Below are 27057 nucleotides of genomic sequence, written 5' to 3'. Positions count from 1 at the left end.
TTTAATTTCTCATAAAACAGCACTTTATAAAAAAATATTCCAAGTTTAACGAATGGCAAATACTTGCTCATTTGTAACCAAACAGATGGATTATTCTGCAGTAACTGTTAAATTCTGCATGACGCAAGATAGCATTCAATAAAGGAACAAGACTGACATCTACTGGCAGTGATAAGAACTTATTTCTTGCAAGAATTTTCTTGAGGAGTCACACCTGTTTTATAACCCCCAGCATCTTTTTTCAGTGTTCTACTCTCCTGTTTCAGATCCAATAAGATCTCTGGTCTTAAGTTGGCCATCCATGGATAGGAAATAATTTTTTTAAAAAAAGCGTTCGATAAGCCCGATCATTCAACTTAAGGAATGTTAGTGGGAACATTTTGATTCTCGAAATGCAAAGTTTTATGCCAAAAAGAAAGATCCGTCATATCGGAATTTTGTTGTGTAATCAAATGATTTTCTAAACATTAGTAGGGAAATCGATCGTAAATAGTTTGTAAAAAACATATATGTGCATTGATCATCCAAAAATGTACTATTTATGTCATTAACGATCGATAATAAGTGCAAAACAATTAGATACAATGATGGCGTTATCAAACAATCATTTGACAGATTGTTATCAAAAACTATTTTTTTTCCCGAAAGATTTTCTATCCATGTATGGCCAGCTTTCCTCCGTGATAGCGAATAAGGGGCCACTTTTACAGATTTTGATAACTCCGTGTCAGCCATGAGGATTGCTTCACAGCTATTTTTTTTTTAAATATATTATACACAGGTAAGTATAACATTGGCAGGGGGGCATGGGGCGGCATGGGGGGGGGGGGGGGGGGCACTGACAAAATAAGTGTATCTGCACTTGTAAAGGTGCTGTTACATTATAAACTTGGTGGCTGTCTATTTCTAGAAATTTCTAGGGAAATTTATAAAAGGCATTGCAGAAATATGATTGGCCATACAAAGATAGTTGTTTCTTCTTTTTTACATTTAGCCTGCGGACTGAATGAAAAATAGAACCGATTCCTCCATCCATGCTATACAGCGCAGATGGCTGCTGCACCCCCTACTGGGCTATACCTGAGCATGCGGCTGCTGTTCAGCCAAGAGTTTTCTGCCTTACAATTGAAAGATGTTGGGTATTTGAATGGGGGACAACAAAGCCCTCCCCCCCCCACTAAGCAAACTTTGGTCAGTTCATCAGGAATGGCTGAAATTCGCACATTGCATGGCAAGCTTATACCGGAACTTTAGTCAGTAAATTAGGTCCTGAAATCACTTCAGGCTAGAGCTGGACGATTCTGGGCAAAATGAGAATCACAATTTTATTTTGCTTAGAATAAAAAGATCACGATTCTCGCGGCGTAACATTTTTCACATTATACAAAAAAATTGGGGTAAATTTACTGTTTTTTTTTTTTTTAATTCATTAAAGTGTATTTTTTTCCAAAAATTTTGCATTTGAAAGACCGCTGCACAAATACAGTGTGACATAAAATATTGCAACAACCACCATTTTATTCTCTAGGGTCTCTACTAAAAAAAACAAATATATATATATATAAAATATATAAAATGTTTGGGGGTTCTAAGTATTTTCCTAGCAATAAAAAAAATATTTTAACTTGAAACCAACAAATATCAGAAAAAGGTTTAGTGTTTAAAGCGGAGGTCCATCCTAAAGTGGACCCTCTGCTCATTGGAACCCTCCCCCCCTCCGGCGCCACAATTGGCACCTTTCAGGGGGGAGGGGGGTGCAGGTACCTGTACAGTACAGGTATCTGCACCCACTTCCGGCGTAGATTCTGCAGAAGGTACGCCCCTTTCCGCAGAATCTACTCCCCTTTCCGAAGGTCCCCCGCTGCCTGCTGGGAAACACAGGGATCCCAGAGACAGCGGGGACCATCCTTATTGCGCAGCGCGACTCGTGCATGCGCAGTAGGGAACCGGGAAATGAAGCCGAAAGGCTCCACTTCCCGATTCCCATACCCAAGATGGCGGCGGCAGCACCTGAGAGTCGATTGAGAGATCGGCTTCGGGTGCCGACATCTTGGGCGCGCGCTGGGCGGGTAAGTGTCCTTATTTTAAAAGTCAGCAGCTGCAGTATTTGTAGCTGCTGGCTTTTAAAAAAAAAAAAAAAGGCGGACTCCCGGTGGACTCCCGCTTTAAGTAGTTAAACTTCCCTCATTTTCACACCAAAGCCTATTCCTCTGATGTAAAGGACAAATTGTTACAGTGTTTATACTTAAGTTCCACTGCTAAAGAATGTTGTGATTCTTGGCAGACTGCCTGTTTCTTTTCCTTTCTTTTGAGGGCTGTCGGCTTTAGCAGAGCAGAGAGAATTCTCTGCATAGAAAGAATCGGGAAATACTTTTTTTAAGATCGCAATGGGGAAAAAATTGCGATTACGATTCCTAACGATTAATCGTGCACCTCTACTCCAGGCTGGCCCTTTTTGCAGGTATAGCTATGTAAAACATAAAAAAATAAGTGCCTATACAGTTTAAAATCCAGTAATATATTATCCCGCCCTGCTCTGCACATGCTCAGTTGCTCACTATTCTCGGCACTATGCCTAAAATCAGAGACACTAGAAGCCGATTAGCTGACAGCCTAAAGATTTACTGTTGCTGAACGGGGAAGAAAACAGGAATGACACAGATTGTGCAAAGGGAACACAGATTAGGAAGGCAGGGAAAAAAAAAAAAAAGCAGGAGAGGTGACAGGACAAACTCTACTGCCAGGGAGACACAGAAGAGTTAAACTTACAGGGATAGTGTCTTATCTTATCACCCAGATATTCTATCCTTTCTCCCTCATTGGCAGCATGTGAATTTCCGCATTTTAAAGCTTCTGTCCGCCTTCTCCTCTAGCTGAGCCTAGATATACAATAAAGTCTGAAAATGCACATGTTTTAATTGAAGAATGTGACATAAAGTTTTTGATACAAAGGAGAGTAAGGAAGTGACCGTCTTGGGCTTCAACAAAATGGTGGCCTCCAGGAAGAAGAAACAATAGAAATGCTGGAGGCAATTTACATTACACACTAGTTTTGATAGAATAATTATTAATGTGGAGTGTACAGTGTGCTCTTTTGTTAAATAGCATTAATTGCTATCAAACTATTATGGGTAAAGTTCCACTTTAAAGCACAGGTGGCTGCAGATCGCTTTTCAGATCGGGGGTAAAGTCTGCCGTCTGTGTGAAAATGGCCTTAGGCTCCGTTCAGCCTCATGCAGATGCAACATGTTTTTGCGCAACTTCATGCAGCGCGTTTAAGGCAACCCAATCATTTTAATGGGCTGCCCTACACACCTAAAACAAGTGTATGACTCGTTTTAAAAATCGTGCTGCACCAAACCGCATGGTACTTGTTTATAATGTGTTTTGGTGCATGCAAAAGCCCTGCCACCTGCAAAAGGGCTGTGCGTTTTTGTGCACTGCAATGCACAAATATGAGCCTAATGCCGTGTACACACGGTCGGACTTTCCGACGTGGAATATTTGATGTGAGCTTGCTGTCGGAAAGTCTGACCCTGTGTATGCTCCATCGAACATTTGCTGTCGGAATTTCCGGCCACAAATGTTTGAGAGCAGGTTTTCAAATTTTCCGACAACTTTACTTGTTGTCGGAAAGTCCGATCGTGTGTACAAATGTCCGTCGCACAAAAGCTCACGCATCAAGCAGAAGGAGCTGCACTGGCTATTGAACTTCCTTTTTCTCAGCTCGTCGTACGCGTTGTGCGTCACCGCGTTCTAGCGTTCGGAATGTCCGAGAACATTTGTGTGACTGTGTGTCAAGACAAGTTTGAGCCAACATCCTTCGGTAAAAAAATCCACGGTTTTATTGTTGGAAATTCCGACCGTGTGTACACGGCATGAAGACTAAGGCCGCGTACACACGCGGGGACTGCTCGCCCAACTTTGTTCGTCAAACAGTTTGAGCGGACAGTCCGCTCAAAATTAGCATGGACGGACTTGGCCACACACGACGAACGAACAGTCCGCTGAAACTTGCGCGATGACGTGAACGGCACGTACGACGGGACTAGAAATACGACGTCCTATACACTGCAATGCAACCTTCGCCATGTAAATCCTTTCTGAGCATGCGCGGAACTTAGTTTGACGAACAAGCCTACACACGGGCGGACTGTCCGCTCAAACTAAGTTTCAGCGGACAGTTTTACGGAATTTCCGAAAAACTTTGTTCGTCAGACTGTCCGCTGAAACTGTCCGCTGAAGCCCACACACGAGCGGACTGTCCGCTGAAACACTGTTCAGCGGACAAAGTTGAGCGAACAGTCCCCGCGTGTGTACGCGGCCTGATAGCACAGAAAATTTGTTCCCATACGGTTTGGCAGCGTGCAGTGAGAGGCATCCTCCTGGCATATTTTATGACTGCACCAAAACTGCCCTTTAATGACCGTTATTTTCACCACACAGCTCTGAACAAGCCCTGTGTTAGGTAATAAAAATCTTTATCTTCAAACCTGGAAAATTACAGCTGCAATCTCACCATTATCTAGTGCTTTGCTTCAGTTTGTGTCTTCCGCCGATTACACTACACGGCCACCAGATGGCAGCCTGACAAAAGCCTTCAATATGTTCTTGCTGACACAACATTTCTATTAAAATATTTTAACCAAACGTCTGTGTCAGACTGGAAGATGAATTAAACGCCAGCCAACCATATGAGATTAAAAAACTTCAGCCCCGCTTGCCAAAAATCACAAAAAGTGTAAGGCGTTATCAGGCAGCGAGAGTCCTTTTTTTTTCAGAAAAGCAATGTAACTGTGTCGTGTTACAGGCAGCTAAGGTGAAAAATTCGCAGAAAGAATTGCACAAAAACACATTTGTAATGGTTTCTCAAAAGTAATAAGATTTATATACACAGCTAATTTTCTATAGTTTCGGTGCTCATTTACACTTGTGTGTTGCAGTAACACTACTGCTCTATATGTTGTTGCACTATATGTTGTATGTTGTATATGTTTTATATGTTCTATATGTTGTACTGTGAATGGCACCCCAACGCATTGTACAGTAGAGCACGGCGCACTGAAGCGCCACTTGACCAAACATACTGTGAAAAAGGGGCATGCATGTTCTTTTTCATCTGTTATGGTGTGTTGGCAGCGGAACCCCTCCTTAATAAACCTGATTGCATTATTGTATACTATTTATTAAAGGGAGGAAAGTTAGTAATAATCCTTCTTGCTCAACGTCTCAATGCTCTGCCACCCCGCAGGTCGGAAACCTCTGTTGCCTTTAAAAAAAAAAAAAGTAATCATGGGCTTGCTTCTTCTATCGTCTTCTATGCCAGCCCACTAATGATGTTTACTTGTCATCTCAGGCATGTGCCATAATACAGACTCATCTGCTGGAAAAAAAAAGCCTTTTGGAATCTTGCAGCTTCTTGCAGCAAGGACAGGATCTCTCTGGAAGGCACTGGTGATGTAGCCTTCCCAGGGTGCACCTGCGAGGTCCTGGCTACATCATCAGTGTTTCTCGAGACCAGAAAGTGCATTCAATGTAAGTTACTTAAAGTGGTAGTAACCTACAGGTAAGCCTGCAATAAGGCTTACCTGTAGGTACACTAAATATCTCCTAGACGTGCACTATTTAGGAGATTTACTTTGGCAGTACCGGTGACGTCACTGGCACATGCACACTGCCCTCTTGATGGACATCGTGCCATCCATTGAAAGAGTTGTGCCGTACTTACCTGGCAGGGGAGATAACATGATCACGAAGGTGGTTCTCCCAGGGTGAGGCTCGGCCATTGCACTCCAGCTGTGCTGACCAATGCGATTTCCTCAAATGCAGGAAACTCGACTGCATAATTTGTGGTAGTTGGGGTTTGCGTTCGCGCTTTCCTCCGATAAAAAAAAAAAACGGTCCTGGCAACATCGCCAGTGTTTCTCGAGACCAGAAAGTGCAACTATATTCAATGTAAGTTACTTAAAGTGGTAGTAACCTACAGTAAATATCTCCTAAACGTGCACTATTTAGGAGATTTACTTTAGCAGCACCGGTGACGTCACTGGCACATGCACACTGCCCTCTCAATGGACATTGTGCCGTTGATTGAAAGAGTTGTGCCGTACTTACCTGGCAGGGGAGATACCATGATCACGAAGGTGGTTCTCCCAGGGCGAGGCTCGGTCATTGCACTCCAGCTGTGCTGACCCCTGCAATTTCCTCAAATGCAGGAAACTCGACTGCATAATTTGTGGTAGTTGGGGACTGCGTTCGCGCTTTCCTCTGATTAAAAAAAATAAATAAATAAAGAGCCGTGCCGCAGCCGTGACTCCTGTGCAACATCATCGTGGCTCGGCCATTCAAACGGCCGCAGCCCGTGAACCATGAACTGGGTGAAGATGGAAGCCGTGTCAGCGGTGAGAGAGCACTGCTGGAGGTCTTCATTTTCAAGTAAGTCTTTCATATTGCGCTATTATGCAATGCACACTAGCACATGTTGCTCTTAACTTGCAGGGAGCAGATTTTTTTGTTTTTCTTTTTTGTGGTTTACTACCGTTTTATATATATTAATTACCAAAGGACTTGTATATGTTTTTGGAGGTACAAGCACCTGTGAGTTTTAGTGTATGCAATGTAAGGTAATGCACATTACTAGTGGAACAGTAACAATTAAATAAACACATAAGGAATGAATTGGTCATGTGATCTCATTGGTGCTTCAGCAAAGTTGCATCACTAGCAAATATTGGGTCGTCTTGGCCTTAAAGTGGAGACAAAAGCCATTAAAGTGAAATATGGAACTTGGAAATTTACTGCTAACAAATGTGCGGCTTTACCTTTGAACATTTGTGTATGGAAGGTACAAGGATGTATTTAAATCGTTCCTCTGAGCTTATTAAAACTGCATCATGATGGCTCTGCTAAACGTCCATGAGCCGAGCCAGCCGCTCCTCTACACAGACAGGAAACACCTGGTCCTCTCTGCTAAAGCCATACCAGAGAAATGTTCTGAGCGTTTTACAACACTTCAATCTGAAACGGTATTAAATATTCATCTCAGCAATCAGAACCAATCTGGAAAGGTATTAAAGATTAATTCCGGCAATCAGAACCAAGATGGCCACCAAGGACAGGGTTACCATGGCACATCAGTACTTAGAGATCTGTCACTTCGGAAGGAACTTGTGATCAGTTTGAAGTTATGACATTCTCTTGTATACTTTATTTGCAAATACTACTACTACTTTCAGAGCCACCATTTTCCAAATAACAGCTCTAAGATGAGACTTCAAGACTCTAGTAGCAGTCGGTCCCATTCAACTGGACTTGTTCTGTAATGTTGAAGAGGTTTTGTAGCTTCTCCAAGCCACTTCTTCAGCCCTTATGAGTGTCATGAATATACACATGGCCCCCACACCTTAAACTTCAATCATCATTAATTTCACCCCACTACTCTTCACCTATTTTGCCATCTTTCAATGTCCTGCATAGATGTGCTTAAGGCTGCTGCCAGGTCTTCAAGACCAGCAGAGAATTGTGACACATCTGCACACACGTGGAGTCTTCCTATGTAAGGGCACAAAATGTATCTGCGACTTTGATATCTGTGGCATATGTGAGAAAAACCTCTGTGTGTGTGCAATACGCCTCCCCTGGGGTCTCTGTCAAAGTGCTGTGGCACATCTATACTGGCACAGGATCACGTAGTGTACATACGCTCATCAGTAAAACTGTGTGACATGGGGCGTTATATTATTCTACCCTAGATCTTTTACTGGGGCAACAAAAAGGTCAGAAACCATTTTTTTTAAAGGAACATTTTTTTTTTTATTGTGTGGGGGGATATTAGGTGGAGGTCCGCTTTAACCAATTGCCATGGAAAGGCACATGTTATTGTCCATGAACAGGATGGGAGGTGTGGACATTGTGCAGTAAGTAGTAACATAATCCCATCCTTGGTGCCAAAACTTTAATATGACCTTTGGGACAAAAATGTAAATCATATTGCTATTGGCAATACATTTATATTACATTTATCCCTAACACACTCCCTAATAAGTTATCTATTCCAAGCATACAGCAGTTTATGATTTTTTGGCAATCATCAGTGCAGTACATGGATCCCATGACATTTATGCAGCATGGAACCAACAATACAATATGACCACACAGGTTATAGTGAGGTGGTTTAAAAGAAACCGAAAAGCCCCCCGGTAATCCAGTATAGAGCTCAGTTAATACCCAACTGAAGGTGCAATGGACCGCAAGTCATGTTCCGCCTCTTGTCTGCACTGCTCGGCCACAAGGGCTTGACAAAGAGGTGGAGTCCTCGAAACACTGCCATAGAGACCAAGGTAGCATCGTGAGATCCGAAAGTATCCTGAAAGTGTGGCCAAGCAGCAGAACGTAATTTCTGGTCTGACTAGGTTGGCGTGGCCTGACAGCTTTCTGCAACTGGATGCCAAAGGAGCTTCCACCTACATCACTCCCCACAGTGCACAGTGTTTCATCATAATTCATGTATTCCCATTTTGGAACCAATACAGTATTGTATTTTGTTTTTTTAGCAAGGGTTATTATACGCTATACTGGCAGCTCGATGGAATGCCAGACCACTGCTCAACACAAACCATAATGGTCCAGGTCTACAGCGGCCCAACACGGCCCTTTGCCAGTGTTCCAATCAACAGGGAGTATGAGGGTCATTGATTGGAGCACAGTGCATTGGGCGTGTCTGAATGCTGTGCTCTGTGTTGATCAGTGGTCTGGCTCTCCAGGGCATTTTAAGCCTAGCTGCAGCATGTTAGCCAATTAAAAAATAAAAACAATGGCTGCAGTTACTACCTTTTTAGCAGCCTGACTGAAAACCGTAATAAAACAGGAACCTCCCGCTTTAAAACAGAAGGAATCCGCACGTCTGATAAGATATTGTAATGAATGATTCAGGTACCAAAATGTCCAGCCTAAGTATGATGAATTGACAGGTACATATTTTAATGTGTTTCAGGAGATGGGTGTGCTCTCTGCCAGGCCTGTTTCTTGTCATCTCTGACCTTTGCTAATTCCCAGCAACAGTCAGCCATGTGATTAATGTGCTCATTTGAGATGGAGATTGATTGTACGACCTGTGATAAGTCAGCCTGCGATAAGATTGTCTGCAAACAGCGGCACTCCGAAAAACATGTTCTGTATGTTTAACAAGACAAAAATTTGATCTGTAAGCGTATCTAGGCACTTAAAAAATGGGCTGACCTCCAGCCAGGCGACTAGCATTTTCAAAGAGGTCAGCAATGGCAGCCTCCATATTCTCCCATTTTAATGACAGAAGGTATTTTAAAATTAAATGCATTGTATGAATTAAGGTAAAAAACATTATGCATGCAGCTCCCCCCCAGCCCCTCCCTAAATACTTACATGAGCCTGATCTCCATCTCGCGATGTGCACAAGAGCACAGGCTCTCAAGGCTCTCACCCGCTTCATTGGCTCAGAGACAGCAGCAGGAGTCATTAGCCAGTGACCAGGGAGTAAGGGGTGTGGATGAGCCAGGCTTTCGGAAGCGAGTCTGCACAAGTGCCCTCATAGCGAGGTCTGCTGATTGGCTCCTGATCAGTGCTCTCAGCCAATGGTGGGGCGCTGTCTCCCTTTCAGAAAACAATAGAACAGCTGGGGAGATTGATGTACTAATGTTGGATAGTTAGTACAGCGTCTCCTCCTGAGCTGTCTTTTCTTCTCTACAGTGCAGGTCTCTGGTACCTCTCCCTGGATCTAGAAGTTTGGAGAAAACTCTGGAAGTTAGTGGGTATGATCTGCATACTTGAGGAAATCTGGCCAATCCCCAGGCAGGGAGCCTGGCAGGGTGGCTGGATCAGCCCTTAAATATGGTGGAGCCTGGCCAGCAGGGGAGTTGGGTGGAGGAGTTGGGTGGAGGATGGAGTGTTGAGGAGGCTGTCGTGGCCTAGGAGGGGACCCCTGGATCTGGGGAGTTCTGCCTCCAGGCTGGGCTCAGGCTGGCTTGGGAAGATCCTATCAGCATTACGGTTTGAGCAGGAATCTTGCCTAACAGCAGCAGGGAGCAAGGAGGACAGAGTGAGTACATCAGCACACCCAGGGATTCACAAGGGGAGAGACCGCCACATGAACCACGGGTGGGCTAGTAGACAAGTAGCCAGGAGGGCTGGTAGTATGTGCAGGCGGTGGAGCTCGGAGCAGTTCTGCAAGAGAGGAGATACTCCTGCATGCAGTTCTGCAACATTTTGTGCCAAAGGGGGCAGAGGGCTCCTGGTCTGCAGGGGGGGGCGCTCTATGATCAGCGAGTCACTTGGCTGATCACAGATTGGAGTAGGGGGCCGGTCCCGGCCCTTGACGATGTGATCAGCTGTCAGCCAATGACAGCTGATCATGTGTTGTAAACACAAGATCGTAATCGGTTTCTTTTTTTACTTGCACTGACAACGTGAGGAGAAAAAAGAAAGCCAATTGCTGGCTTCTGTCAGAGGGACATCGGTCCCGATCACGGAGAGCCACTACTGCAATGCAGTGCCGACCAGTGCCACCTACCAGTAGATATAAGTGCTGCCTATCAGTGCCTCCCCGGTGCCACCTACCAGTGCCCACCTATCAATGCCCACCAGTGCCATCTATATGTGCCCATCAGTGCTGCCAATCAGTGCCTCAAGATTAGTGCCACCTATCAGTGCTGCCTATTATTATCACCTACCAGTGCCTATCAGTGCCCATCGGTGCCATCCATCAGTGCCCTTTAGTGCCACCTATCAGTGCTACCTATCAGTGCCCACCAGTGCCACTTCATCAGTGCCCACCAGTGCCACCTATCAGTTCCCATCAGTCTCACCTATCAGTTCCCATCAGTGCCTATCAGTATAGCCTATCAGTGCCCATCAATGAAAGAGTAAAATGACCTGTTTTCAGATTTTTATAACAAACTATGAAACAGTTTTTGTTTTTTTCAACATTTTCGGTCTCTTTTCATTTTTTTTTTTTTAGAAAAAAAAAAAAAAACAGCAGTGAATAAATACCACCAATTTGTGTGAAAAAAAAAAATTATAAAAATTTCATAGGGATACAGTGCTGCATGACCGCACAATTGTCATTCAAAGAGTGACCGCGCTGAAAGCTGAAAATTGGCCTGGGCAGGAAGGGGGTTTAAGTGCCCAGTAAGCAAGTGGTCACGTTTTGGTTGAAAAGAAACAGCACCATAAATTTCCCCCCAACAATCTTTACAAATCTCCTCCATTTACAGCACTTTCCATTGAGTCTCTCTTTTTTTAAAGCGGAGGTCCGGCAATTATTTTTCTTTCTTAAATAACCCCTTTGACAGTCGCCACTTGTGCATTAAAAATCGTCATGTGCTGTTTATTATAGTTTCTGCCTTTGTGCACATGTTAGGATTTACTTGGAAGTCCTGATGAAGCAAGCAGCCATCCTAATTGTGGGCATCTGAAGCCCACTGGGACTTTCTTCCGGGATTAGATGCAGCAGGCGACTATCTCCGCCTAGCATCGTGTCATTTCCAGTTGGGAAATAATGCGGTGCTAGCAGCAGGGGCTGCCCATTGACTCCTGAGATTGATGACACTGCTATCCAAGGAGCCAATGGGAAAAGGGAAATGACGTACCTCGCCAACGTGAAGATGAATGGAAATGCAGACTTTTCCCTCAACAAAAGGTAGAGGATGAAAAAAAAAAAAAACTATCTGAAAATGAATGGGAATGTGGTCAGCAATAACTGCAGCCATTGTTGTAAATTAGGGTGGAACTCCGCAGGACAGCTGTCAATAAACTGGTGCCCCTCTATCACCGGCATGCTTGGTTAAGAAAAACAAAGAATTTGCAAAACCTTGTGTCAACATTTTTCCACTTAAGAGGCTGGTTTTTCCTTTGTCCACATGCTCAGTGTGATTGCTATCTTAATGAGTGTATTCTGCAGACTCAAGTAGTGATGAGCACACAGATATCTCATATGTTGTTTTAGGGTAGACGTCAGACTGTCCGCTATGATGACTCCGGAGAGGAGCCAATATTCCGCCATTAAATACTGCTGTTAAAGGTAATGATAAACCAGGCATATATATCTGCTGGTGCTGAGGGTTTATGGGTAAAGTTAATCAGTAACAAGGAAGACTAATGAAACAGGGGGGGGCAACGTGAGCAAAACTTGTTTGGCGTAAGTCATTTATTTCACTGGTCACCTTACATATCATCTTTCAATCGTTGTGCTACCGGATAGTCACAAAAAAACAACAACATAGTCATTAGATGATATAAGGTCAATTTAAGATAAGGTGTGCGCAGAGTAAAAATCGCAGGAAAGAATTTACCAAAACCCCTGCGACGGGAGTAATTTTACGACTGGACTAGTCACATCATAGCCATAAATTATTCTTATTTTCACAAAATGGTCACTGGCACTGCAAGTGTCAGGCAGGATCTCATAAGGTTTAAATATAACCCCACACATCTCCATTCTGTTCCCACGACCCACATGACTGGGAATTTCAACGAGGACTTAATTTAAAAGAAAAAAATCTGCCCATGGCTGAAACTAATAAAATTCGGTAACTCTGTCTGCCATTTTTATTTGTCGTTTGCAGGGGGGAAACCAGCCGTGACCACATGAAAGAGCCCGACGCTTTATATTCTCCAGTAACAAGAAAACATTTGTTTCCCGGTGGCAATTAATGTTCAAACCAAATTACCTCTAATATTATAATCAGCATTTACAGTGCAGTGAAAGTTGGAAGTCGCGTGATGCAGCGTGAGGCATTAGAACATGAAGGTCGAAAGGATGGGGATCAGGGTGCTTTCACACAGACGTCATCAGATAAAAACCGATTCAGGTTACATCAGCTTACATATCCGACTTCAGTTCAGTTCAGGTTACATCAGTTTACATTAGTTTTATACTATTTTTTTTTTTAGTTGTTGAATAAAATATTTAGAGGTGACAAATGTAAAAACAAGAAATGGGATGTGGACATAAAGGGAGCAGATGTAAATGGATTGGGCTAAACGGAGCAGATGTAAATGGAGTTGATGTAAACAGAGCAGATGCAAATGAAGTCAATGTAAATGGTGTGAGCATAAATGGAGCAGATGTAGATGGAGTGGGTGTAAAGGGAGTGAATGTAAAGGAAGTGGACATAAACAGAGCAGTTGTAAATGAAGTGGATGTAAATGGAGTGGGCATAAACGGAGCAGATGTAAATGGAGTGGATGTAAATGGAGTGTGCGTAAACAGAGCAGATGTAAATGTAGTGAATGTAAATGGAGTGGACGTAAACAGAGCAGATGTAAATGTAGTGGATGTAAATGGAGTGGGCATAAACGGAGCAGGGAATGGATGTAAACGGGGCGTAAAGAAAATGGATGTAAATGGAGCAGATGTAAATGGAGTGGGCGTAAACAGAGCAGACATAAATGGAGTGAATGTAAATGTAGTGGGCATGAAGGGAGTGGATGTAAATGTAGTGGGCATAAAGGGAGTGGATGTAAATGTAGTGGGCATAAAGGGAGTGGATGTAAATGTAGTGGGCATAAAGGGAGTGGATGTCCATTGAGTGGATGTAAATAGAGTTGGCATAAATGGAGCACACATACCATAAAGGAGTGGGCTTAAACTGAGCAGCCGTAAACTGAGCAGACGTTAACAGAGCAGATGTAATTGAAGCAGATGTAAATGGAGTGGACGTAAACAGACATTTGTCTACAAAAACTGAAAGGAATAGAGACCCTTTCCATCTTTTTTCTGCAGACTTACACAGGCTCATATGTAAGCAGATGTAAATGGATGTAAGTTAGTTTACAACCGCATACTCATAGACATACTTTGTGGTCATATACATGATGTGTAAGGGAATGCAAAAAGAATAGTAAGACATAGTTGGGTGGGGTTTTTTTTTGTTTAACATAAAGAAAAGAAAAGCAAAGGAATTAAAAAAAAATGAAAAATGAAGGGAAAGGAAAGGAAAAAGAAAAGTAAGGAAAAATAAATGAAAAGGAAGGTAAAGATAAGAAAAAAGAAAATAGAAAGGAAAAACTAAAAGGAGGGGGAAAGGATAGGGATAGGAAGGGAAGGGAAATGGAAAGCAAAAGGGTAACAAGGTAATACTAGAGAAGAAAGCTAAGGGAAAGAGAAGTAGGGGAAATGCTTACAAGGAAAGTTAATATAAGAGAAATGAAATAAAAAAAGTAAGGTAAAGTATGGAAAAGGACAGGAAAGAAATCTATGTTGAGGAAATAAACAAAGGCAAAGGAAAGGAAATGAAAGTAAGGAAATGAAAAGGAAAATGGGATGGAAGAAAAGAAATTAGAAAGCAAAGAAATGGAAATGTAATGAAAAATAAGAGATCATGGTCCAGAGGCTACTGACAGGCAGTGAGGAAGTGGTGCAATGCCTAAACTTTGTCGCGGGTGGCACACGGCATGTAAACACCCCCATCTGCTGCCTACTGAAGCTTAAGGGGGGGGGGGGGGGGGTGATTGAAAGGTGGCAAAGGCACAGCTCAACTGCACATTTTTGCACCCCCCCAACTATACGTCTAAATTAAGCCTTAGGAAGATTAGGAAAAACTAAGCAATATTAAAATGATGGATTGAAAAGGAGATGGAAGAATAGTAAAATAAAAGGCAAAAAAAAAGAAACAAAAGAAAAGGAAAAAGCAAAGTAAAGTAAAGGAGAAAACGTCCGCGCAAACTATCTACTTTAAAAATAAAAATGAACAGCAAGAAATGTTTACCAAAAAATGTAGACACTGCTGTCATCCCTAAAATTTCCCAAGAAGCAATCACTAATCATTCATGAAGCAATCACTGATCATTCATTGCTCAGATCCTGAAGCAGCCCTTCTTTTCTGTGAGAATTACCTTTTATCTGCCTTTGTAAAACCTTGCCGCTTTGAAATTTTAAACCTACGATTTTCTGGAAAATTAGAGCATGCATCTCTACGTCTCCTGCTGAATTACCTAAGCGGCCTGGAAGCAGCGATCAGGAAAATACAAGCTTTACCTTAAACGTGTTCCCAATGTTTCCTCTAATACCCCCCCCCCCCCTCAAATACGTAATATTCTTCCAGGATTAGAGACAATCCGGGTAGCTCACCGCTGATTGAGTATCGGCGGTCGAATAGGAAAGTATTACACCACTTTCCAATGTAAAAAATATGTTTTCAAACTGGAAGACTAATCTTCAGGTCTAATTAACAAATTAGCTGGATCTATATAGATCAAGTAACAGTCAAGGGAGCCGGTGACCCTTAAAAGAGGGATTAAACCAACACAGAGCACTAATTTCAGAGCAGTTGCTTCGGATGCAAAACATTGTCAGGTGTGCCCCTGCGGGTCACCAACCACTTCTTTATTTAAGGAAGACAAGGCTCTGGGGGTTTGCGCTGGATCCTTTGATGTAGGAGAGGTTATTCATGGACACGAAGGGGAATTTCGGGGTTGAAATTTGCCCAGAGAAGCCTGTGAACTTACAGGACTTTCACAAGTAGCAAGATAGATCCTCATTAAATCCAACGTGTAAAAGTCTGCAGCTAGAGATCTGTCCTTCTTATTCCAAGAAAGGATTTATAAGAATTTCAGATAAAGTGACACTAAACACTAAAGAAATACTACTTAAGTATGTAGTCTTAACTCCAAAAAGTCCCGTCTATTGCTCTCAGCCTCCTCCAAATTCTTATTTTGCTGCTGTGACCTGACTTCCTGTTAGAGCACATATGTCAAACACAAGTCCCGCGGCCTGAATCCGGCCCACCAGGCCCTTTCATGTGGCCATCGCACCCAGTTTTGCAGCTGGAACGTAGTGGAGCATTCCGCCACTTCTGAATATCACCCTCCGCTCCCTGCTGTCACTTGTAAACACAGAGGCCTTCCCCTGAGCTCTGCACCCTGTATGTAGTGTACTCCTGAACTCTGCACTCTGTACGTAGTGCACTCCTGAACTCTGCACTCTGTAATGCACTCCTGAACTCCACTCTCTGTATATAGCGCACCCCTAAACCCGGCACTCTATACATAGCACACTCCTGAACACTACGCTCTGTACATAGCACACTCCTGAACTCGGCACACTGTATGTAATGCACTCCTGAACTCTACACTCTGTACGTAGTTTACTCCTGAACTCTGCACTCTGTACCTAATGCGCTTCTGAACCCTGCACTCTGTATGTAGTGCATCCCTAAACCCTGCACTCTGTACATAGCACATCCTTAAAGACTGCACTCTTTTTTGCCCGAATTCGGACCTGAAATCGAGCCAAAGACGCACAGGACCCTTTTCCAGTGTGGACTGCAGCACAACTGATTGTCTCATGAGGCCTAATTCACATGGACAGAGGACCATATAAGGCCTCACTTGTGGTTGGGGGGAGGTGGTAAAAGTGTGGCTGAAGCGCGTTTTTTCTGCTCCCCCTTAAGATGCAAAGGCAGCAGAGGAGGGTGTATATGTGCCACATAGCAAAAAACTATCACTGCTGTCGAGTTCAGCATGCAGCCTACTCAACCTGATGAGGGCACCCAGCGACCGCATGCACTGCTATTTTAGTAACCGCAGCATTCATTTAGCAAATAACTGATTTAACTGATGTATACATAAATAAACAAGCTTAGTCAGATGGAGATCACTTTAAATGCATTAACTACAGCTGCTTGATAAAACCACTGAAAATGTGGAAATCCATTATCAAGCCTCTCCCCCACCTACACATCTTAGCTGTACGTGGTTTCTGCTGACGTAGTGTCTGGGATTGGCTACTGCCTTGGAAATTTTTAGTAGGAAAGGAGATAAAGAAATAGGATTTATGCAATAAGTGTGAGTCAGGATGGACAGTGTTAGAGTTTGGGTTATTTTTATACAGGGATTGCAAAATGATCCTCCTCGTCTCTTGAAATTGCAAGTTGCCTGGCTTTCATGTTAAGCTAATGGCTTCAGTGTTTGCTAAGCCACTGACATGAGCAAGCATGCCGAATCAGGGTTCTGACTTCACTGCACCTTGCCAATATGCATACTCCTTCCAGTTCTGTGACTCAATATGTTGCAGCCAGGGACAGTCAGGCAACTAGCATTTTTAGAAGCTACCCAGTGTAAGTGAAAGCTTCCATGAGCAATGTATTCAGCAAGCATTTACAGTTTCAAACACCTTTTCTAAAGCTCTTAAAGTAGAACTGTAGCCATTTAAATATTGACAGATTGGTAATAAGAAGTACATCAGCTTTAAAATAAGCCCGCACTGACCTCTGTAGCTGTAGGCTCTGTCAAGTAATTCATCCTTAAAATTTACGGTAAAAACACTTACACTTTTTCACATCAGAAATCTTTTTTTGCTTCTTTCGCCCATTACTGATTTGGCAGCCAGGCTTAGCATGGCGTCAGCAACGTGACCAAAGTGCCGCTTTAGGAGTCGCAAGCCCTGTGGATCTGCTGTTATACCACAGTTATTTTTCTTTTATTTGCACTCAGGTCATCTGAGTTTTTTCATCAATGAATTTGCAAAGACACTTTTATTGGGACTTTCTTTGAATGTCAAACTAGTTTCCAGTATTATTTTATATATTGTTTTTTTTTGATGGTGATGAGGTTACGATTAGAAGATTTACTATTAATGTCATTCTATATCACTGTTGTTGATTATTGACATGTTTTAAATAATTTACACGTTCAGAGCGCCCCTAAATCATTGCCATTTTATATTGTAGGCCTGCAATTCTTAGGAATAACTCTCCTAAATCTGTTCAAACAAGAGTCTAGTAGACATCCCGGGTATGATAAAGTTTATAATATTATAAATAATGATAATAAATAATAATAAAAATTATTCAATAATGTAATCAAATCCAAAAACACTGAAATTTACTCATTTGCAGAATTGTCGCTGTCATTAGATTTAGTGTTTGATGATGAATTTCCCCACAAATCGCTATCGCTCAATTCTGCAAGTGATTATAATTTATTATCGCTGTTTTCTAGTTGGTCTAAAATCACTTTTGACATAAAGGGACACTTTTTGGTTGCTATGGACAATCTCCATATTCCAGGCAGAAAAAAACAGTATTTATAATATAAAACTACATGCAGGTCACTGGACAAACCACTAGGGACAAAGGGGATGTGTATTTTTTTATACAGTACTGTAATCTGTAAGATTACAGTACTGTATGTGTTTTGTGTATTTTTACCTTTTTTGAATTTTGCGCCGATCTCCACTCCCGTGCGCCATAACATCGCAGGGAACAGAGCTCGGAGGCACTCGGGCACTGTGTGAATTGAGCGGAGGACGGCTCGCACACACAGCGTGGAGGACATTGCTGGATCCAGGGGACAAGGTCTCCCTATATCCTCTCTGTATCCAGTGATGCGATCCCGAGTCTGGCTCGGGGGTTACCGCTCGTGGTACTGAAATTGCAGCCCGAGCCAGACTCTGGATTAGCGCCAGGGAGGTTAAATGCAATCATGATTGCATTAGAGTGAGTGACTCGGCTGTAAATGCTGGAAATTCATGACTTGGTGGAAGCTACTTGGATTTGTAGTAGAACATCTTCAACATCACAGAACAAATTCAGTTGAATGTGACTAATGCCGTATACACACGATCGAATTGTCCGGCGTACTTAGTCCGATGAAATGCATTTCACCGGACAATTCGATCGTGTGTGGGTTTCAGTGGACAATACGTTCGTCAGTATGCTAGTCCGGTGGACTAAGAATGACACATGCTCAGAAGCAAGTACGAAAAAGGAAGCTATTGGCTACTGGCTATTGAACTTCCTTTTTCTAGTCCCGTCGTACGTGCTGTATGTCATCACGCTAGCAAACGCCAGACTTTCTGTGTGTCCGTGTGTGGCCAAGTCCGTTCGGTAGAAAGTCCGCTGGACTATCCACCAGATTGTTTGCCGGACTAAGTACGCCGGACAATTCGATCGTGTGTACGCGGCATTACTACTACTAGCTATATCATGACCTGGATAAAAAAGAACCTTCACATGTGTTCAGCATTCTCGGATGGGTTCTAAAAGACACCAAAATAGCCACTCATGGCTTACAGGAAGCTTTGTAAATGTGCCCATGTGGATGCTTTTTGAGGAATCAAGAATGAAGAGGAAGCAAAATTCCTTTTAAAAGTCCACATACAAAATCCATATTTTATACCTTGTCACTCAGAACATGAGCCAATGACAAAGTCTTTGAGATCTCAGCCTTTAGTAGTTAAAACAGTGGAAAACAGATAGATTAGGCTTTATTCCAGAATAATAGCAATTGATTTTTCATTAACTACAAATAAATAGATGTTTTCCCATGTCTGCTTGTATTTATGTCATAGTAAATCCCCCCCCACAGTCAGCAGAGTGCTGAGATCAGACTTGAAGGACCTTACTGCTTCCCTCGTGAGCTTTGAAGATGAATTACTCTACAGTGTCTACAGGTACGGAGGTCAAGGCTGGCATTCAAGTGAGTGACCCATGTGGCTGAACTAAGGAAGCTACCTAGATAAGTAGTAGAACATCTTCAACATTGCAGTACAAGTCCAGTTGAATGTGACTTACTACTAGCTATATCATGACCTGGTAAAAAGAGAACCTTCAGAAGCGTTCAACATTCTCAGATGCATACTAAAGGGCCCCAAAATAGCCAAATCGAGGCTTAAAGGAAGCTTTGCAAATGCGTCCATGTGGATGCTTTTTGGGAAATCAAGAATAAAAAAGGAAGCAAAAGTCCATATGCAAAATCCATATTTCATACCCTGTGACTCAGAACATGAGCTCTCTGTGGGGCCTCAACCTTTAGTAGTTAAAATAGTAAAAAAACAGCCAGATTAAGGTTATATTCCAGAATAACAGCAACTGATTCTTCTTTAACAACAGATAAATAGATGTTGTTCCAAGGAGAACGTCTGCCTCTAATTATATCGTAGTAAACCCCGCACACGGTCAGCAGAGAAGAGGCGTGCAAACACTTTTCCTTTCATGTAGGCCTCATTCCTCACCCTCGGCTCTCGTCTCTCTGCTTTATTTCTCTCACGACATCCAGGATTCATCTCCCTCTTCTTTCGCTGGTTCTTTTTTCACTCACCTCTTTTCATGTTCCTCGCTATCTCTGATTTTATCTTGGCTTCTGCCTGCTCGTCTCCACTCACATTTTTCGGTCCCATAACATAATTTTTACATTCCCATATTCCCAGTCATAAAAGAAGGAATTTCAGCCATGCTACGGGGTCAGGCTCCAGTTGAAGAGAGACAGTTCTCTTTTATTATTTGCATTATATATTTTCATCAACAACAAAAAAAAAAAAGGTAACTTGTATGTAAAAAAAAAAAAGAGGTTGTTCACCTTGAAATGGCTTTAAAGTGCGTTTACAATGTTTTTTTTATTTATATGTGTGAATGAAATGTGTTTCTTTGCCAATATGATTATGGCGTGTTTAAATGTAGACAGATATAAAGTCTTCAGTTTAATAAACATTTTTGAATTAGATTCAAATCTAATTTAGATTGGTGACATTTAGTTCACTAAAGCAATCATTACGCACAGCAGTGCATATCATAAAAATTTTTTTCATTAAAAAGTTTTCACCTTTTCTGCATCTCAGTGATGCTGATATTCTCCTGCCACTTTCATTTGCCCAGGTGCGCCTATCTAATACTGACCAGAGGGGACCAAAGTATTTGGGCATGGCTGATCACAATATTCACCAGAGGCATATTGGAGCATATTGTGACAGGGTGACAATGCAGAACACCTGGGAGACAGTTGTCACCCCATAACAGGAAGTGACTGAACAAATACCTTCATGGCAGGATCACCAGGTATTATTTTAATGGCAGTTGCAAGTTTAAAAAGATTGAAAATCAACTTTTTACATTAACCCTTTAAAGGTGGCACCTCCTGGGCCCCTTAAGGGGTTCCTGATGCAGGGAGGCGATGTCACCCTGATACAGGATGACAATGCAGAACACTACCTGGGAGACAATTGTCACCTCATAATAGAAAGTGACTGAACAAAGACCTTCATGGCAGGATCAGTGGGTATTATTTTAATGGAAGTTGCAAGTTTTAAAAGATTGAAAATCAACATTTTACATTAACCCCTTAAAGTTGGCATCTTCCGGGTCCCTTAAGGGGTTCCTGATGCAGGGATGCGGGGTTTATGATCATGTGACTGGCATGATTGGCTGTCACATGATCGGAAAGCAAGTAGTGCACTGGTAGCTGTGTCGGGAGAGCGCAGGGCACACGCTCTCAGCACAGGTTTGTTTACATTTTCTCGTCGTCAATGCCCACCCGCCGAGAGGCCGCATATTTAGGTACTGTCGGCGTGGAGAGGTAAAAGGGGTTGTAAAGGTTTGTGTTTTTTCACCTTAATGCATCCTATGCATTAAGCTGAAAAAAACATCTGTCAGTGACTGGCCCCCCAACCCCCCTCGTTTTACTTACCTGACCCCTCAAACTTGACCCACAGGGACGCGCTGTCTCTCTGCCCAGGGTTCTCGGCTGTTGATTGGATAGATTGATAGCAGCACAGCCATTGGCTCCCACTGAAGTCAATCAAATTCAATAACGCAAGTGCCAGGGGGGGGGGGGCGGGGCCTAGCCCTGCATTCGGCCTCTATGGACGCCGAATGCTGGACTCAGGAGTGCGTTCACAAGATAACCCCAAAGGGATTATCTCATTTATATATGATCCTCACTGTTCATAGTATAGTATACATTAATTACATTGATAGTACATTCAAAATATTAGTTATTAATAGTACACATAAATAATGATACTTTTTTTTTATATTAAGCACGATAATAATTAATGTGTGATTACCTTCCTTATTTTATATATAAGTAGTTAAAATGGCCGCTGCTTCAACTACTTGGAGTAAACAACTCAGGGGACTTTGCTGATATTTGGCTACTTGATAATTTGTAAGATGGAGATATGTCAGAGGGTAAAACGCCATTGGTATGCCATGTGTATATAGTTAAGATAAGGAGATGTGCCATGTATATATATGTTGCTTTTGATAAGAAACCCTATAAAAGGGCTTTGTGATATCAGATGAGATCAGAGCATACGCTGATGCTGGTAAAAGTGCGCTCTCCACGGTGACAAAAATAAAATATTTGGAACTCATATCATCTGAAGGTTGATTTCACAGATTTCTCTCAGAACAAGGAAGCTGAGATAAAAATCTCTGATCAAATAATACCACACAATTTGTTTGCATTAAAAATACACTATAGTGTTTGTTCAGCAAGTGTTTGACTGTGGAAGTCAGCCTTTCTCAACCAGGGTTCCTACAGGGGTTGCTAGGGGTTACTTGAGAAATAGGCAACTTCTGCCTCTCAGATACCTAACCACTGGTGCCAATTTATCTTTTCAGCTATCTGTAAGGGGGGGATTCTTCCAACTGACCACAAATGTAAGGCCGGCCATACACCATACACGGTTTCGAATTTTCGGCAGAACCGGCCCAGATTCGAACCTGTGTATGGGCAGGCTGAATGTACCTAATTAATCGATCGATCAACTTGGGTACAACCAGTCTGCCAGACCTTATATGTGATTATTGCTAGTAGCTGGTATAGCTGGTCTTCTCCCAGCGAGGACGGCTTCACACCCCGCCGGGAGAATACAATCATTTCAGAGGAGGGATTCACCTGTCAACACGTGGTTGCAGGAAAGAAATTTGCATTGTGTATGCCTTGCTTAAGAATCATTTTTTCCCACTGACCACCAATCCAAGGACCACCCTTCCCGCTGACCACAAATGTAAGGAGAATTCTTCACATTGACTATGAAAGCAAGTAACATTTTTCCATCATTGATCACCAATCTAAACAGCATTCTTCCCACTAACCTCCAATGTAAGGAGCATTCTTCCCACTAACCTCCAATGTAAGGAGCATTCTTCCCACTGACCACCAATGTAAGGGGCATTCTTCCCATTGACCTCCGATGTAAGGAGCATTCTTCCCACTGATCTGCAATATAAGGAGCATTCTTCCCATTGACCACCAAAGTAAGGAGCATTCTTCCCAAAGACCTCCAATGTAAGGAGCATTCTTCCCATTGACCACCAATGTAAGGAACATTCTTCTCAAAGACCTCCAATGTAAGGAGCATTCTTCCACTTGACCACCACACCAATGTACCAGAAGCTGTGGCTATAGTAATTACTAGTAAGGGGTTCCTGATTTCTAGAAGTTATTTTGAGGGTTTCCTCCATGTTAAAAAAGGTTGGGAAAGTCTGGTCTAAGTATTGGTTACCTGAATAAATGGATAAATGGTGGAATATGATTGTAAAGCAAACCTGAACTAAGTTTAGAGAGGCAATAATAGTGGAGGATGGGGACAAGGGTATTAAAATGTATGGAAATGTACCTGACAGCTGTATAAGCAGGTGCTTCAATACTAAATTTCGAAGTAACGTGACCTAAGGATGGCATTAGGTCACGTGACCTATATTAGTTCTGCATTGTGCCCAGGAAACTGCTGTCATGTTTTCAGGTCCCATGAGCCAGCGCTACAATGCCACGGGACCTGCTGAATAAAGTTGACAGGTTTTATAGAACCACACATTGCCTTCCTAAGCTTACTAATGAGTTTAGGACCACTTTAAAAAGTCATAGCAGCTGCAGAACCTCTTAGAGCTAAGCGTTAAACAAAACCTTGAGTGAGAGCTCCTTGGACAAGGTCCTGTCCATTACAGCTGAGCTAATATGTCGGTACTTATCTATTGAAGCGAAATGTTCAGCTTCACAGAATGATGGTCCCATAAGTTTGGAGAACACGGCATGTAAGTTAAACTTTTCAAGAGTTGAATGAAACCTGCCAAAGAGATTGGTACAGCTGTGTGCTGGAATGCCACCACTCACTGGTCACAGTGTTTGCCTTGAGTACCACTCATATCAAGTCCTCTTGAGCAGAAAGACGCTTACAAGCTTTATTTATATACCAAATGTGATTGTAGGCTATAAAGCCGTAGGTTTTACTAGAGTCTTGAGGGCTGCTATAAAGGCCATTTGTTCAATATGGCTCTTGTGATTTGGTGGTGTCACTGTTAGTGCTCCCATTTTGTTACATTGATGCAGAAGATAAGGCTGATTAAAGGAGAGTCTGTATTTAGCAATAAACAATTTAAAAAAGCCAAATAGCAGAGGAAGATGTTGTAACTTGGTTCCTAAAAACAATATAGGTTTAGTTTATATTGGAGATTATTTAATTTTTTCGATACTTTAGGGCACTTTTTAATTGTTGTATTTATTTTAAGGTATATTTTATTTATTACATTTTTTTTTAATGTATTTCATTTTGAACTATTTAACTGCCAATCTTATTTTAAGGCTTAGTCCAGTCCTGAGTTTCTTCATTTTGTCTACCTCCTACATTAAAGTCCAACTCTGGGAAACTTGAAAACTCCTTCTTGCAGTGGGGTTGCATCCGTACTTCAATGATTAATTGCTCATTTAGGTTTAGGGGGGCATTGAAAAGAAGATTTACTTACCCAATCCTCCGTTCCTCCGCCCTGCTAGACTGGTCCCCACAGGATCTTCTCCCTCATGCTCCAGCGTTCTAGGGCCCTGCCGTCATCAGGACCAGTGCAGGGTCCACAAGGACGCCGAGGGACAGTTCACCGCCGCAGCATGGGTAAGTGCCATCTGCCAGAGGAGCAAAGGATTGGGTAAGTAAAATGCTTTTACTCTCCCCTAGACCTTAATGGGAGGTTACTTCTTGGAGGAGGAATTTTCAGATTTCCCAGAGTTGGGCACAAAGGCTCATATTTATGAAGCAGTGAATGTACTTTCATCAAACTTACTCTGGTCTTAAATAAATGACTGGCATTTAAAACACTTGCACCTAGAGAATTTTTCATGCAATGAATGTTTGGTGAATGTTAAATTCACTGCTTTATAAATATAACCCTAGGGTAAGGCTGTGGATATCATCATTGACAGGCACACCTGTTTTTTAGCACTTCAAGACATCCCTAAATTAAGTGACACCAAACTTTCCCAGAACCTTAACAGCAACATACATGTGCAAGGGGATGGGAACTTATAATACCAGAAATAGACACTAAAACCCTAATAACCAAAGAAAATTTAGGACCTTACTACATGCTTTCCCTAAAGTGAACCTGTGCTCTGCGTCCTTAGTTTTGCTTTGCTTTAATTCCCTTACACTTCAAGATATGTTTCCCTTGAGCCAAAGGGACTACCCAATACTTCTAGGTATGGAGAAACCAATCAGCACTGTAACATGGGGAATCCAGAGCCCTCTGTAAGCCTATGATTTATAGCTTACATTATTTTGCTCCCAGTGGCAAGGGGAGAGAAAGGAAGAAAAGCATATGCTGCTGCGATGGTTACATTAAAGTGAACCTGTTGATTTGGCATGTATAGGCTAAGCACAGGATCATTATAAATCCCTTAAATTGAGAGAAAAAAAAAAAGCAGAAGTACTCCAAGGTCAACTTCACTCCTCAAATGTTTATGTAAGATAGTGAAACTACACAGAGCGCCTTTACTTACCCTTTCTTGTGCATCAATGCTAGTGGACTTAGAGCCCGAGGGAGTCCAGGACATTACAAGCACTTTGGATAATTGCTGCCATCTTTGGAAAATCCCATCTGATTGGGGGAGCAAAGACCTCACTTGCACTCTGCCACTTATGTGCACCAATGAGTAACTAAGACTTCCCTGAACTAGGCTCAAAGAAGAATAGTGGTGTTGTCATCTACCTCTTGCCTTGGCACTCATCTGTGTTTGCAAGAGCGCTCAGTGATATGGGCATGGTATGTGGTTGCACCATCAAGTGGCCAAGTATTGCCAAAGATGTCAGGACCTGACAAGAGAGGGGGTGTGGCAGGATAACAAACACCCTATAAGACCCCCATTACCTACATTAGGACCCAATGTGACTGATGAGAGCCTCTTGTATTCATTTTTAACAAATGGGGTAGAGTGGTCTGTTAAGCTCACTGGCTCACGTGAGCTGCTTGTGCAAAGTACCTGCCAAAAAATCTTTTGCAGAAAGCTGCCACTGGTTGTTGCTGAGTATTAATTCTGCAGGGATTAAAATTACAAGTAATTCCTTTTGAAGTTCAATGGCATCTACTTTGCCTCTTGTCAAAGCTATAAAGGCATAACTCTGCAAGTCCCCCCGTCAATGCATAATTACATAATGATGAGACTTGAGTGCTTACACAAAGCGGGCCTACCACTTACAGTCTAACTTGTCATCGTTGACAAGGTGATTGTTCCCCCAGACATATAATCATAATAACATTGAGATGAAATTTTGGAATACTTGAATTTTTTACAATTTCTATTATTCTACACAATTTTAAGCCCAATCACAGTATATTTTTTTTCCAAATAAGTAGTGCAGCTGTTCTAAAAATTCAAATTGCCGTTCTGGATATAATACGTCACGCACATGACGTTATTATGCCTCTGCGCACTGGGCCTAACGTTCTGAGTCTGACAGGCCTCCCTTGCCTCACCTCTCGAACAGACATGCCAGCCAGCCACCCACCCACTGAGGCCAGTCAGCCAGCAGCCACACACCCACAGCAAGGTGCCTGGCAGGCCAGCCAGCAGCCACCCACAGCAAGGTGCCAGGCAGCAGCCACCCACCCACAGCAAGGTGCCAGGCAGAAGCCACCCTTCCACAAAAAGGTGCCAGCCAGCATCCACCCACCCACAGCAAGGTGCCAGCCAGCAGCCACACACCTATCCACCCACAGCAAGGTGCCAGGCCAGTCAGTCACCCACAGCAGGGTGCCAACCAGCAAGCATCCCACACAGGGTGCCAGCCAGCAAGCCACCCACACCAGGGTGCCAGCCAGCAAGCCACCCACAGCAGGGTGCCAGCCAGAAAGCACACCCACAGAAGGTAAGCCCACCCACAGCAAGGTGCCAGCCAGAAAGCCCACCAAAAGATTAAATGTACAAAATATCGGCACATAATATCGGCTATCGGCAGGAGAGATGGCCGAAATATTGGTATTGTATCGGCACCGAAAAAACAATATCGGTCGATCCCTACAGAAAATGGTGCTA

The 27057-nt window shown here is 42.7% G+C and overlaps 1 protein-coding gene and 2 non-coding genes across 4 annotated transcripts in view; 2 read left to right on the top strand and 1 right to left on the bottom strand.

The window, feature by feature from the left end:
* PDZRN3 (PDZ domain containing ring finger 3) overlaps positions 1–27057 on the bottom strand; it is a 339591-nt gene that overhangs the window by 146213 nt on the left and 166321 nt on the right. The window lies entirely within an intron of this gene.
* LOC143928520 (U1 spliceosomal RNA) lies at positions 5721–5884 on the top strand. The gene has a single exon (XR_013262416.1). It is a non-coding gene; the product is annotated as a U1 spliceosomal RNA (small nuclear RNA).
* Positions 6107–6270, top strand: LOC143928518 (U1 spliceosomal RNA). The gene has a single exon (XR_013262415.1). It is a non-coding gene; the product is annotated as a U1 spliceosomal RNA (small nuclear RNA).

Source organism: Lithobates pipiens, unplaced genomic scaffold (assembly GCF_037356315.1).
Source record: "Lithobates pipiens isolate NorthernLeopardFrog02 unplaced genomic scaffold, aLitPip1_a1.2 Scaffold_23, whole genome shotgun sequence".
Lineage (NCBI taxonomy): Eukaryota > Metazoa > Chordata > Amphibia > Anura > Ranidae > Lithobates > Lithobates pipiens.
The sequence above is the reverse complement of the archived record's forward strand: the minus strand, read 5'-3'. Positions and strand labels throughout refer to the sequence as shown.